General features: G+C 36.0%; 1 protein-coding gene across 1 annotated transcript in view; it reads left to right on the top strand.

The window, feature by feature from the left end:
- The first annotated feature begins 2,189 nt into the window (after nucleotides 1-2,189).
- Nucleotides 2,190-12,514, top strand: part of Frzb (frizzled related protein) — a 65,572-nt gene continuing 55,247 nt past the window's right edge. Inside the window, exon 1 of the mRNA XM_077799037.1 lies at nucleotides 2,190-2,344. The gene's annotated coding sequence lies outside the window, so the exon portion shown is untranslated. The remainder of the gene's footprint in view (nucleotides 2,345-12,514) is intronic.

The raw sequence follows: 12,514 nt of genomic DNA, 5'->3' as shown, positions 1-12,514 counted from the left end.
TACTCTAAGATACCATCTCACTCCAGTCAGAATGGCAGCTACTATGAAGACAAACAACAATAAGTGTAGGCGAAGATGTGGGGAAAAAGTACACTCATACATTGCTGGTGGGACTGCAAATTGGTGCAGCCAATATAGAAAGCAGTATGGAGATTCCTTGGAAATCTGGGAATGGAACCAACATTGATCCAGCTATTCCTCTCCTTGGATAGAAGGTTTTAATGTGATTCATATGAATACTTTTTAAAAATTTTGGACATGCATGGATAAATTATATATATGAATATGTACTAATATATAGAAGTATATCATCAATAATTGAATATATGTCAAATACATATCAATATTAATATTATTATATATGCTTTTATGTAAAATTAGGTTTAGGTATGGGGTAAGGTCAGAGTTAGTATTAAATTTTGGGTAAATTTAGGGTAAGGGAATGCATATGTATATCTGTAAACATATACTCAAAATAATGTATGTGTGAAAATAAGTGTGAAAACAAATATGAGTATATATGTTTTCAAATAGGGAGGATTTAATGTGAGTTTTATGAATACACTTTTTTAAAATTTGGAGATGCATGGATAAATTATATATATAAATATAAACTAATATATATATATATATATCCCATTGACATTTGAATATATAATCAAAATACAAATGAATATTCATATTTTTACATATGCTTTATGTAAAACTGATGTAAGTATAGGGTAAAGTCAGGGTTAGTACTAACTTTGGGTTGTTAGGGTTAGCATTAGGGAATGAATATGTATATCAGGAAACATGAATATTTATACAAATGTATGCATGAATATATGTATGAAAACATTTACATATGTATATTTTTAAAAAGGGAATGGTTTAATGTGCATCATATGAATATACTTTTTAAATTTGGGTATGAATGGGCTAAATAATATATATGTATACATACTAATATGTATGCAAGTATCCCATTGATAAATGAACAAATAAGTCAAAATACAAAAAATTTTCATATCTTTATATATGCTTTTATGTAAAATTAGTTTTAGATACAGGGGTAAAGTCATGGAGAGTATTAAAAATTAGGTTGACTAGGGTTATTGTTACAGAATGAATATGTATATTGGGAAACATGAATATTCAAGTGATGATATTTTTTTGTTTTTGTGGAGAATAGGGCATCGTAAATTAAAGGTAGGTATAGGTTTCCAGCACCTAGAATAAAGGGAGCTTAATGATGGTACAAATAAGCTGTTTCTGAGATTTCTTCCAATGAGATAATTCAATTGTCTGGGGAATTGGGAGAAAGAGAGAAGAATCTGAACCTCTTGTATAAATAGGCATAATGATGGAGAGCATCAGCAATACATCAGAAAGGTGTTCCAAGCCAGGCATGGTTGCATTTCCCTATAATCCAAGCTACTTGAGGGACTGAGGCAGGAGGAAGGCAAGTCTGAGGCTAGCCTCTGCAGCTTTGCTAGGCCAGCCTCAGCAATTTAATAGAACCTTTAGCAATTTAAAAAGATCATGCCTCAAAATAATTTTAAAAAGGGATGAGTATGTGGGGCTGGGGTTGTAGCTTAGTGGTTGAGCGCTTGCCTTGCATGCTTGAGGCACTGGGTTCAATCCTCGGCACCACAAAAAATAAATAAATAAATAAAACAAAGATGCTGTGACCATCTACAACTAAAACAAACAAACAAACAAAATTTTTTTTTTTTAAAAAGGATGGGGATGTAGCACAGTGACACAGTGATAAAAATGTCCCTGGGTTTAATCCTCAGTATAAAAAAATAATTATAAAAGGGACTGGGGATATAGCTCTCAATGATTAAACTCTGGGTTCATTCCCCAATGAGAGGAAGGAGGTTTCTACACTGCATAGAAATATATATATTTTTTAATCTGAAGTATAAGTGAATGGGGGGCCAACAGAGAAATCACAAAGTGACTACTTAGATTATTGTCCTGAAATAAAGAGATGATCCTTTCATTCTGGTGACTCACCTCTAACCAAAGTCTTCATTTAAAAAGGCAGGAGCTTTGGACACTTAAGAGTAATCTAATCCCTTTGCAAAATCATCAGACAGCACTCAGGCTGGTCTGATGATCTCATCTTGCCAGGCACATGGGATTAGTTAACCTTGAAATTTTATCCTATCAGTATAATTCCTCATCTCTTCTCAAGATTGCACTGGCAATTCCGTTGGCAGCTGATCACACAGTGAGGACCACAGAAACTCATAGGCTTGCAAGACAGCGGAACACCCTTGGAGAACAAATGCCTCTGCTGCTGGAGGTCACAGCACCCAGAAGTGACTAGAGGAAGCAGCTGATGACCTCTCCAGTGAGTTCTGCTATTTCTGTCGTGTAGAGCACAGATCCAATAGCTACTGGCAAATGAACTAATATGCCTCCAGTCTGAAGGATAGATCATACAAATCTTAACTATAGTTGGGAAATTGATGTGTATTGAGAAAACTCAAAGCCATCCTATACAAAACTTATTATAGAAATTCTGCTTTGCCTCATGTCTAACTTATTTTACCTTTTGAAGAAGAGCCTTCTAAAAATGTGCACAGAAGGTGAGTCCTCAAAATGAGTCTCCCTATGTGAGAGAAGGACCTTGAGAGTACCTAACTCTGGGGAGAATTCCCAGGTAGAGGTGCTCACCATGTGCTTTGACACACTTTTGGCTGGATTCCCAGCTTAAATGGTCACTTCTGGTCTTGATTTTATCACCCTTCATAAAATTTCATCTGGGCACCAGAAGTGTCTCTCCACAATAACTAAGAAAAAAAATCATTACTTGCTTGCAACATTATGCAAGATACCCTAATCAATGAAATTTTACAGCATCTGTCTAGCCATTAGTCTTTCTCAACTCTCAGAATATATTCTGTGGAGAATTGGATTATTAGAAAGGGATTTATTTTCTTGTTTTTGAATCTTCAAATTAATAATAAAACCCCTTATGCCATTCTAAGTGGTTGAAGTTCTAAAGGAAGTCAGAAGAGAACATATTATTGTGGCACTTTTAAAATGTGGAGCATCCTCAAAGATGGTTGTGGTATAATTGTTTTTTTTTTAATTATTGCATTATAGTTATACATAGTATTGGGGTTCATTTTGACATGATTAGACAAGCATGGAATGTAATTTGCTTCATTTAAATCCCCAATACTTCCCCTTTCCCTCCTCTCTTCCCTCCCCTATTCTATTGGTCTTTCTTCTATTTACTTATAGTATTTTTAGTTAGTGCTTTATAGATCTACATAAAGGTAAATTCACTGTGGTATATTCACATATGTACACAGGGTAGTTTGGTAGTTTCATTCCACCAGTCTTCCTTTTTCCTATCCCTCCTCCCTCCCCTTCAGTTCCCTTCCTCTAGTTCACTGAACTCTTTTCTTTTGTGCAACTGGTTTTTGAGAAATTATATTTTAGAGTCTTTCAGTTTACTATTTTAACTATTTTAAAAGATTGATTTGCTAAAAGTTTTCACTTAAAAATAATGCTTGATGCAGGAAAGTTAAAGAAATATTAATGTCCAGCTTTAAATCTACTTATCTTGCCAGCAGTTATGTGTCTTTCCAGAGTCTAAAGCCTCAGCAACTCTAATTTCATTTTCCTTCACTTTCTTTCTCCATCACACAAAATATTATAAAACTTATAAGTAATATATTATGACATATCCTACTATTAGTTCAACAAAGATAGATTTTTTAATACCTTCTGTGTGCTAGATATTGGAAACGGAATGGTAAAGTACAAAACAAAGTTAAATAATTAAAAACACAGTGTAACTAGTCTTCTCTACCACTACCTATCCTACCCACAGTTTTATTTAAGGGAGATACTGCTGAAGGGGGGCATTTCTCTGATTGCATAGTCCGATCCCAATATGTGACCTTTCCCTGGCTGTAACTGATTAAATGAGGGAGGGAAATTGATCCAATGGAGTTTGATCAGGGGGAGGAGGGAAGAAAAAACAGAAGTACTAGGGATTGAAATGGAGCAAATTATATGCATTCATGAATTATCACTATAATATATATACTAATGCACTAATAAAGACATTAAAAAGGAAAAAAATAAAAAATAGTGGGATGTTTTTATCAGGCTTTTCTCACATACATCAGAAGTCCAGGGTTGTGGTGATTTCTTAAGCTGAAAATCTCATGGAGTAGAGGCTGAATCTCATGGGCAGAAATTGGAAGGTTTCCTGTACTCCCAGGCTATGAGAGTAGACAGCAGCAGAGAAAAAAGAATGGAGCAAATGCACAAAAAGAGACATAAGAGAATGAGGGTAAGAAACCACCCATATTCTTTTTTTTTTAAATTTGAATGCATTTGACTGGATCTATATTTCTTGCAACTAAAAGGCCCTGTGCAAGAAAAGTCCTCAATAAATATTTGTTGATTCAATGAATGCACACGCATTGTGTCCTAAATGTTTGGTATGTACACAAACCAGACATGGTACCTGATGTCGTGGAGGTTACTGTTAGTAGAAGAGACAGATTTTACATATTTGATCATGACCATGACACTGATGTTAATACTCATCACTTGATGCATGATAATGGACAGTAAAATAACAACTATTCAACATGTTTGTGTCAAAATTGAACAGGGGCTTGTGAAAGTTTCAGTGTTAGTAATCATGGCCACTTAAAAGGTGAATGCATTAGAAAATTAGTATGATATCATTAGGAAAAAAAATTAATTATACTTAGCCAAAATTCAACAATGGTTGGACTTCCTTTCTCTTCCCTGCCTTCCGCACGCAATATTGTCCTAGTTCACAAATTTTAATTTGGTGCAAGGCATGCTTGACAGAATAAGTGACAGCTATAAATGTTGGAGCATATATTTATTCCAATGGCTAAAGAGTAATAAATCGTATTGTCAAGTTGCAATCTAACATTTAAGTTCAATCCTTACTATGAATAAGTAGCAAAGCATTTCAATTCTCCACAAAATGAGACAAAAAGTACATTAACTTATCACAGTGGATCATTGAACTTGATAAATGTATTTTTCCTAATTCATACTTTCTCCTTTCTGTTGATAAAATGTCTTACCTGAATGTGTAATTTTTACACTTTACAGGTTATAGGAAAAGAAAACTGCACAACAGGATTATTACAATGTGCTAAAAGATGACACTTGTATCTGATTGACTTGTAGAGGGATCAAGTGAAACCTCTTTGATCTTTGGGGGCTTTTTAACTGAAAGGTTTTGGAAATCCTTTTGGCACTGGTAAAAACAGAACTGTCGAACTGTAGTAGCTGTTTATACTCGGTCAATTTTTAGCAATGGATAAGAAAGTCTTTGCTGAAGCCAATTTATTAGTACATAATTGGCAATGTTGCCTTAAAGGCAAAAAGCAAATTTTTCTTTTATCAAAAATTCCCCAAATTTTTGCTAACATTCAAAGTTATATAAAAGGGTCTGCATTTTCTTATTCAGCCTTTCATCGGCTGAGAAATAGGAACCTTCTGAACATTTTTAGGTAAAAGGAATTTTTTATGATGTAATTGATACCACATCTAGTTAGTTGGACACACACTTTCAAAGGCTAAATCCATTTGCTGAATTATTTCTATTCAAAGACAAGAAGTGTCCATTGTGAAAAAATGAATAAGTAAAGCAAACATTATTCTCAAGTGTTCTATCAGAAAAGGTACCAATGCAGGTACTGCTTTCTAATGAATTTGGGGGAAAAAAACTGAAAAAAACTGTACCCATCTCAAATTTGTTGAGGCAGTTGTAAGAGAATATAAGGACAGTTTCTCCTAAAATATGGTGGATTTTTTTAAAAAATTGCTTGGTTGATTGATTTTTGTTGTTGTTTTGAGATGCTGGAGATTGAACTCAGGTACTTTACCACTTAGCTATATCCACAGCTCCTTTTAAATTGTTATTACAAGTCAGGGTCTCTCTAAATTGCTCAGGCTAGTCTTGAATGTATGATCCTCCTGCCTCCCAAGTTCCCAGGTAGCTAGGATTAGGCGTGTGCCACCACACTGTTTTTTTTTTTGTTTGTTTGTTTGTTTTATTTTTTGTTTTTAAGTTATATTAACTGCAGAATTTTTTCACAAAGTAAAAAAGCAGGTGCTGTTCAGTGTAAAGTTTCAAATAGCTTAGGGCAACAAAAAAGATATTGCAAAACTAACTGATGAATTTGCTAACTTCAGTGACTAAATACTTAAAGTTTGATATGACAATATCAACATATTTTCATGGCTTGAGATTTTATATTTCAATTTTTTCATATAGTCTATCTAAAACAGTGTTTAAAAGATATTAACTATGTAAGTTAATAAAACCATAGTTTATTGTCATTTTTGTTTTATTCACACATTTTAGGCTGGGCTATGAATTATCCCTCTCCATGTACTTGAATTCTCCATTGCATTGAGCTTGGTGAGATATGGAGTCTGCTACTCTAGGGATCCACTTCCCAAGTTGCCCCTGCACTTTTGTAGGACATGTGTCTCAGACCAATTCAGTCACACATCACTACTTGAGATGTGAATTGGAGACTAATGATACAACTAATCCTTGTTTGTGGCAGAGGAGGTGGTAGCCTCATCTATTCCGAAGAGCAGCAGAGGTCTCTTGTCCAGCTCTGGCAAGCTGTGTTGCATAATGTTCTCAGGAGTGACAGTGAAGTCCTCTCTGGACAATTTCTGTGAAGAGCAGCAGAGGTCCCTTGTCCAGCTCTGGCAAGCTGTGTTGTATAATGTTCTCAGGAGTGACAGTGAAGTCCTCTCTGGACAATTTCTATGGCTTAATTTGACTTCTTCTGGTGGCCCAGTGTCCACGTCTGGTTTGCTAACTTTCTTGACTATTTAGTGACATGATTGTTACTATTTTATGAAAATTTCCCTTTTCTTAAATTGTCCGTTTTTGGTTTTTGCACCCTTGAGGATTGTGACAGATAAACATATATATTGGTAAAATAGGCTGTCTTTGCACATTTTTAACGCATGAGAGTCTGTTTACTACACTGGACCCATTTTTACAAGTTATGCCATCATAGTGTTGTAACAAAGTTGTGTACTTGGTATGGTGGGATCAGTGAGAGGAAGCTGCCTGGCTAATAAGTGGAAAGGGAATCACTTGTTCTCCAAAAACCTGAGTTACAATCATGAATTTCCCCCATGCTCACTCAGACCTCCAAGCCTCTGAAAAATATTCCTTCTACCTCCCAAAGATTTGGAATTGACCTGGAAACACAAACTTACAAATCATTCTGGATTTCCTACTTAAAAACTATCTTCTGTGGGCTGCTCTGAGCTCTTTGCCCCTCCTCCAGAGCTGCAGACCTGTACTACCATACTGAGACAGCTGCTCAGGCTCCTGTGTAATGGGGAGGTAGGGACACTTCACCCTTCCTATAGGTGGTACTCAGCTGATGGTGGTGGAATGGAAAGGGTTGTTCATGAGCAGATTTATTTGTGTCCCCAAATAATGAATGGTTTAGTAAAGCAGCTCTTTGAGTTTGTACTCAGAGCACCTACAGGTCACTGGGGTAGTTGAGTGTAGACAGGTTAAAGAACCAGCTACTACACCTTTGCAGAAACCACTAATTCTCTTCAACTCTAGGGTCCAGCTGTTGAACTCCTTAGAATACATTTTTTTTCTTTTGTTCATACTCTGGTTTGAGTATGGTTTGTCTCTTCCAAAGCTCAGGTTGAGGATTGGTCTCCAATGTATAGTATTGAAGCCTTTAAGCAGTTAATGTTTTCCTGAGGGAGTGAATTCTTGCTCTAGAATGTGACTGGTTATTGTGAGAGTGGATTATTGCCAAGTGAGCCTGGCACCTCCCCTTGGTCTCTCTTGCACACATGGTCTTCCACATGAGCCCACTTACCACTCTCATATATACTGCTACCATGTAATGTCATCTACCTTGAGACCCTCACTAGAAGCCAAGCAGATGCTTGTGCCAAGCTCTTGGACCTCTGTTTTGTTACAGTTAATACAAAGTAGACAAATACAGGATCCTGTCATTTCCTTTTGTGTTTTGGTTTTCTCTGAATCCCCCACTCCATTTGATTGAGCGGACATGGCTACACGTGTCTGAACACCAAATTCATCAGCATTTGTGGTTTTTCACCAGAAAACTGTTTGACGCTTGTTAAATCAATTGTTAGAAATGGACTCCAGAAAAGGTTTTCTTAGCACTACCCACAATGCTTATTTTGACCTTCAGCCCATGTTAGATACCTTGCTCCATTCTGAGCACCGCAAATCAAACTCAAAATGGAGCACAGAAAACTCTCTATTTCTATTAAATTATGTGTATTTTGGTGCTCTGCACTCTGATCTCTGTGTCCAGGAAAAATTTGGCTTTAAAAGTGATTGTTCATTTAAATAAAACAAAACAGTAAACCCAAGTGTCCATTAACAGATGAATGGATAACAAAATGTATACACATAGAGTGGATGATTACTCATCTTAAAAAAGAAAGAAATTTTGATATATGTGATAACATAAATGAATCTGGAAGATATTATGCTAAATGAAATAAGCTATTCACAAAAGGATAGATATTTATGATTTCTCTTAGATGGGGTCTTTAGAGCAATCAAATTCATAGTGGTTACCCGGGGCTGACAGGGTAAGGGGAATGGGAAGTAGTAATGAGGACAGAGTTTCAGTTGGAGAACATGAAAAACTTCTAAAAATGGAGGGTGGAAATGTTTGCTTAGCAGACTAAATGTACTTAATATCACAGAACTGCACACTTAAAAATAGTTAAATGGCAAATTTGTATTTTACCAGAATAAAAAATTCCCTCTAGAAGTGAGCACCATCATTTTTCTTGTGTGTTTCTCCAGGCATTTCCCTGTGCGTGTATGCATGTATGTGAACATTAAAAATGTGTCTATATATGTGTGTTAACAAAGTTCTATAGGCAGCTTTCTTTCTTATTCTGTCTTGGACTCATTATTTTTAATTTAATACTATATACCAACTGATACTCCACCTACAGTGTATGAAAACTATTTCCCCACTTCTCAGCAATGGATATTATCAAATTTTTTAACCTCTTTCAGTTCAATGGATGAACTGAATGAGGTTGAGCATCGTCTTTATGTTTGATTTGTAAGAATTTTAGGTCTACATTAAAATTAGTTTTGTCTATCAAACATTTGGAAAATATTTTCTTAATTTATCATTTGTCTTTGTACTTTTATGTTAATTTTTTTTAAATTTAATTAAAACTTTTGTGGAACTGGGGTTTGAACCTAGTGGTACTCTACCTCTGAACCATATCCCCTGCCTTTTCATTTTTTTTTTTTTTTTTTTTTGAGATAGTGTCTTGCTAAATTGCTGAGGCCAGACTTAAACTTGCATTCCTTCTACCTCAACCACCTGAGTAATGGGGATTTTGCCACCACGCCTGTTTTTTTTTTTTTTTTTTTTGTGGGGGGGTGTTACCGGGTAATGAACTCAGGAGCACTTGACTACTGAGCTACATCCCCAGCTCTATTTTATATTTTATTTAGAGACAGGGTCTCACTGAGTTGCTTAGCGCCTCACTTGCTGAGGCTGGCTTTGAACTTGTGATCCTTCTGTCTCAGCCTTCTGAGTCGCTGGGATTATAGGTGTTCCCCACCTTGCCTAGCCATGCCTGGTTTTATACATTATTGTAGCCATACAGAACTTTTAAATAGTTATGTAGACAAACTGTACTCAGTTTTCTAAGATTAATAAGATTTTCATGTCATTTCAAGAACTTTGATACATTATTCTTTGCTTTTAAATCATTGCTTATTATTTGGGGTATAAGAATGGAGGGGAAGACACTTGGCTTTTTACAAAAATTATAGTTATTCCTCAAACACTTTGTCAAGTACTCTGCTAATTGCCTTCATTATAATTATATCCATATATACTTATATATAATTGTATCCATTATAATTATATCCACCTGAAAACAGGTGAAAAAGTGAGTTCAGAAAGTTCCAGTCATTTGTCCTGTAATACAACTAGCAATTGGTAAAGATTGGGTCCAGGCTGGAGAAACATGGCAAAGGTCTGAATAGCTAATCTGTTCACAGAATTTATGACCAGAGGGAACCTTAGCCTTCATAGTCTGTCATATCCTTCATTTTTCACAAGAACTGGCTCTGGAGAGGTTACACAAACAGGAGAAGCAAATTTTAAAATCTGTCTGAACTCTTGGCTCCCAGCCAGCATATGTTTTTTTTTTTCTTCCAAAATTTCATTCTCACACTTTCTTGAGTCAACACAAAGGGATGTGCAAGACATTTCTGACAGTGCTGCTTGGTAATTGCACTGCCAGGACCTATGTCCCTTACTGGGTGACTTAGGACTGTGCTCCTTTCACACACACAGGCTGGAGGCAGGGTGGCAAGGAGCCCAGACCACTGATATTCAACCTGGGATTGAAACCAGGACAGCTAACCTGGCGTGGATGAGGGGTCAGGTCTCCTTTTAAGCAAGTTTGAGATTAGGTTTTATATTTATATACATGTGATTTTTCCTGGGGGAAATAGTTCATATTGTTCATTAGACTTTTAAAATTCATGTTGCTCATTATATTTGAAAAGGGGATGTGGAAAAGCTTAAGAATTATTGAATTGTAGGATCTGTGTAAAATGTTTGTTTAATGAAATGTTTGCCGTGGACTGGATTTCATTCAATGTGTACCCTTTCTTCTTCAAAGTTTTCTCCATTAGTAACTCCCAATTAAGAAAGGCCAGAGTCTGTATTTTATCATCTGCAAATGTGTAAACATTTTAAAAGATTGCTTCTTTTTCTAGAGTTCCCTGTTTCCTTTTTCTGCATTCATTCATGTTTAAGAGGCAATGTTCTTCCAGAGTTTGAGAAAATACATGGGTGAATTGTGGGGACACGGATCCCCCCAAACATAAAATCCTAGCTGCACTGCAGCCAGAAATAGCAGCAGACAATGTCATTAGTTAGCATGGCCCAGGCTGCCACATGGAGCCTGGATGTGCTCCTTAAGCAGCTATACTGTTTCTTTGACTAAGTAAGTTACTGGTGATCGGGGAGGAGGAAGAGTCTGCAGAATTGTTCAAAATAACAAAACTTGAAATCCATCTAGCTGTAGCCTCTATTTTGACACCCCCCCCCCAAGTATTTGAAATACTCACTGGTGTCTTTGGGGGTGGGAAATTAACATAACTTCCTTCTCTCACAGTCTTGTCTTCCAGTCTCCTGGTGGGACTTTGCTTTGAAATAAGAGTTGTGTGTGTGGAAAGGATTCAGGAGCAAGGCTTGAAGGCCAAGAAGAAAAGCAACCGGCCTATTTCCCATCCAAAGTGTAACCAAATACAGCTGTCACTTTAGGCCGAGGTGCTTGGGAAAATGATTTTATTATTATTATTTGTTATTTTTTAAGAAGCAAGTGTGCATTGCTAAGGAAATGGCCTAAAACCTAACGGGGGAGATCTAGCTTTGATGTTATAGTTGTAGATAATGTAAAATTTAACAAGTGAGCTGGGTGATTTTTTTCCTTGAGAAAGCTCACAGTCATTTTTTTTTAAGACAAAACAATTAAATGTCAACTCAGAAATACAAACCAGAGATTCCACAACATACAGAGGGTAACAATAATAATGAGCAAAACCAAGTAAAGCCACAATAAAATATCCCAAGCTGAAAAATACTATTCCCCTTTCCTTTCTACTGTCTAAATTCAGTTCAAGCAATTATTAAAGGACGTCAAAATTCTCTTGTGTTTTGTCTACCTGTGGGAACTATAACAAGAATTCATCGGAAACAGGAAATGTACAATAAATCCCACTTTTATTACTGTAAGTGGCTATGTTTTATGGTGTTTGCAATAGTCACATAATTTTGTGGAGAAAATAAGTAAATTAAATTGTAAATTATGTATTACTAAATAGCCTCTGCTGAATAACAACCTGGTTTTTGCATTTAACCCCCCTTTGTAATAGTAGCTTGTGTCTGCCCTGTAGGTAGCAGTTAATCACTGTGATATTGAAATGAAGAGAAAGGAGGCATCTGACCCTGAGTATGTGAAAGGTTCTATGCAATAGGGTGTCCTAGTGAGCAGATTAGACAACAAGGACATTTTATATTTTATTAGTTTGGAAAGAAAAAAGTTTGGTGACCTAAAAACTAGAAAATCTTCCAGAAATATGGTTTATTAGTTTAGCAGTCTTTCAAGAAGTCTCTAATCCATGGAATTGGACATTAGGGAGAGGAGAGGGACATCAACTGCCCTAAATAATGCCCTCTTCTGTCTTTTGTAATCCATGCAAGAGAATGTCATCAGAGTTATCTTTTGAATACAGTCACCAGAAAGCTAACTTTTAAAAAAGAACAGAAAGAAGAAACAGTCTTATTTTCTGGGCCATAAGCTAAATTCAAGAAAATTAAAGAACAAAGAAGGATCTCCTCCCGTGAGACCTCATGTTGAAATTCTCAGCTATATGCATTTCTAATCCACGTGCTGTTTTCTAAAGACTCATGTGGTTTGA

Source organism: Urocitellus parryii, chromosome 1 (assembly GCF_045843805.1).
Source record: "Urocitellus parryii isolate mUroPar1 chromosome 1, mUroPar1.hap1, whole genome shotgun sequence".
Taxonomy (NCBI): domain Eukaryota; kingdom Metazoa; phylum Chordata; class Mammalia; order Rodentia; family Sciuridae; genus Urocitellus; species Urocitellus parryii.
The sequence above is the reverse complement of the archived record's forward strand: the minus strand, read 5'-3'. Positions and strand labels throughout refer to the sequence as shown.